The sequence below is a fragment of the Rhincodon typus genome, unplaced genomic scaffold (assembly GCF_021869965.1).
Source record: "Rhincodon typus isolate 14 unplaced genomic scaffold, sRhiTyp1.1 hic_rhity00012573, whole genome shotgun sequence".
Classification (NCBI taxonomy): Eukaryota; Metazoa; Chordata; class Chondrichthyes; order Orectolobiformes; family Rhincodontidae; genus Rhincodon; species Rhincodon typus.
Window position 1 is genome coordinate 1 of NW_025978211.1, and position 2,935 is coordinate 2,935.

Below are 2,935 nucleotides of genomic sequence, written 5' to 3' on the forward strand. Positions count from 1 at the left end.
GGAGTGGGTGAATTGACAAAGAAAATAGGGAGAAGTTGTTTCCTCATGTGGGACAATCTAGAACGAGAAGTCACCATGTCAGGATAAGGGACTGGGGCAGATTGAAAACAGAAAGGAGGAGGAATGGCTTCGCTCAAAGATTGGGCAGGGATGGGGAGGGGAAGGGGAGCATCATTCTAACCTGTTCGGAGATAGTAGGAACTGCTGAAGAATCTGAGATAAGAAGGTGTAGAGCTGGATGAACACAGCAGGCCAAGCAGCATGAAAGCTGACGTTTCGGGTCTGGACCCTTCTGCTATGTTCACCCAGCTCTACATCTTGTTATCTCATGATTCTAACCTGCACGTCTTAGGACCGTGCCAAGAAACGGGAGCACCTGGAGAAGATCGACACAGACAAAGGGAGAATGTGCAAACTTCACACGGACAGTTACCTGAGGCTGAAATCAAACTCGGGTCCCCAGCACTGTGCAGCAGCAGTGCTAACCATTGAGCCACTATTCCACCCATTGAGCCTGTTCCACTATTCAATGGCTGATCTGTGGCCTCCATTCTTGCCTTTGGCTCTTATCCCCTTATTACCTTAAGCAAAAAAACTCTGTCATATTGAAAAGTACGGCTGTGGTTTGTAAAACAGAGATCAAAACCTCGATCACCCCTTGCGTGCAATCATTTAACGTAACATTTTCAACTTACCTTGGGCATCCAAATATGAAGTGGTTCTTACTGTTAAAAAAAAAGAAAATTTGCCGTTACATCTGTGAATGTTCTCATTTTGAATTATAACCTCTGCGGAATGATCCACACACCCGCGCAATCATGTGTCATTTGCTTATAAAGAGGAATCTGCTGTTTAAAATACTGTAGCTACAGGTTTTGGGGCAGGATTTTTGCCTGTCAAAGGGGTACATTGTTTTTTTTTGCGCCAAGTTTGTACGTTTGCTTCAGAAGCACCGTAGCCCGTGAGGGGCTCCATGGACTGACATCTGAATGGAAAGCTGAGTCTGGAATGTCAGAATGGAGCTGGGTAATACTTTGCAACAGGGAATAGAAGAGGAAGTGGAGAGCTTAACTGAGAGGTGAGAAGGAAGGGTCCTGGGGATGGAGCTTCAATGAATGGAGATGCCTGTTCAATCTGTTCAGATCAATAACTTGGATCATCTCGCAATAGAGTTATAGAGTCATACAGCATGGAAACAGATCCCTTGGCCCAACTCATTCATGCCGACCAGGTTTCCCATAATAAAGTAGTCATAAGTGCCTTCACTTGGCTTTGCAAATCCCCTTAGCACCCTCTCTAATTTAATAATATCCTTGCTGTAGCGGGACAGCCAGAATTATACACAGTAATCTAAAAGAGGCCACACCAATGACCTGTACAATGGCAACATAACGTTTCAACTCCTATAATCAATGGTCTGACTGATGAAAGCAAGATTGAAATCTGGATGATGGTACATGATCAGGAATGCTCACTTTAATACGTTAGACTCTCACAGTACTGGAGAGGCCTTTCGATCCATCCAGACTGTACCCATCAAAAATAAAGGATGTTCCCAGTCACGATGGGGCAGTTCAGAACCGGGGTTGGGGGGTGGGCGGTGACAGTCTCAAGGGGACGGGGTAGGCCTGAGATACTGAGATGAGGAAAAATGTCTTCACCCAGAGAGTGGGAGCCTGTGGGATTCTCTGCCACAGTAAGTTGTCGGGTCCAAAACATTGAATGTGACTCCATATCTCTCTCTCTCAGTCCTGTCACCATTCCACTCTCTCTCTCTCAATTCTGTCATCATCCCTTTCTCTCCCTTCATCCTGCCCCCATCTATCTTGGTCTCCCTCACCCCACCCTCCTCGCTTCCAGAAATTTTAATTGCAGGCTCGAAAACGCATATCAGTTTGAATTATTTTAGCTCCTCCTAACAGCACGACCCTGGCATCTCGTTCACATGTGATTAATCCGGGAGATAAATGCACACAATGTTTCATTTATATATAAATATGTAACAACCACTTACAAAAAATGAGCAGGTAAAACACCTTCACATGCATCGCGTGGAGTCCAAATGTAAAGTCAACCTCGCTCTCTCTGGGAGGGTAAATACTTCAGGAATTCAATTAATTTCACCTCCGACTTTCCTGAAAAAGAAAATAAATGGGATCGTGGTTTCATTGAGCAGGGAATGAGGCCATTCGATCATGGATATTTGTAATCTCTGACCAGCCATCTCCCTGAGAGAGTTACAAACTGGTTTCTCCCCACCTCCCCTTTTCCCCACAATTTTCTCCCTTTAACTGCAGCAATTAAAAGGAACTCATCAAACAAAGTCATACAGAACAGAAACAGACCCTTCAGCCCAACCTGTCCATGCCAACCAGGTTTCCCAAATTATCTTAGTCCCATTTACCTGCTTTTGGCCCATATTCATCTCGTCCATGTACCTGTCTAAATGTCTATTAAATGTTGTAATTGTGCCCACCTCTACACTTCCTCTAGCAACTCATTCCATAGCCGCATCACCCTCTGTGAGAAAAAGTTGCCCCTCAAGTCACTTTTAAATCTTTCCCCTCTCATCTTAAAACCTATGCCCTCTAGTTTTGGGGAAAAGAACTTGGCTATTCACCTTACCTATGCTCCTCATGATTTAAACAACCTTTATAAGGTCACCCCTCAGCCTCCACACTCCTGGGAAAAAAGGATCCCAGCCTAATCAGCCTCTCCCTATACCTTAAGCCCTCCAGTCACGATAACATCGTTGTAAATCTTTTCTACACTCTTTACAGCTTAATAACATCCGTCGCTCAGCATTTAAGGCATTTCTGTTTCATTCATTAGTGGACTTTACACGAGGATCAATCTCTCCAATCGATTCACCAAGGAGAGTGAATTGCCCCCAGTTTTCCCTTCCCCTTCTCTCCCAACAATAAACCGGACAAAC

At 44.7% G+C, this 2,935-nt stretch overlaps 1 long non-coding RNA gene across 1 annotated transcript; it reads right to left on the minus strand.

Annotated features, from left to right (window-relative positions):
• Positions 1-694: 694 nt before the first annotated feature.
• LOC125482564 lies at positions 695-2,849 on the minus strand. The gene is made up of 3 exons (XR_007261678.1): positions 2,725-2,849; positions 2,015-2,135; positions 695-725 (listed from the first exon to the last, which is right to left on the minus strand). It is a non-coding gene; the product is annotated as an uncharacterized LOC125482564 (long non-coding RNA).
• Positions 2,850-2,935: the final 86 nt, after the last annotated feature.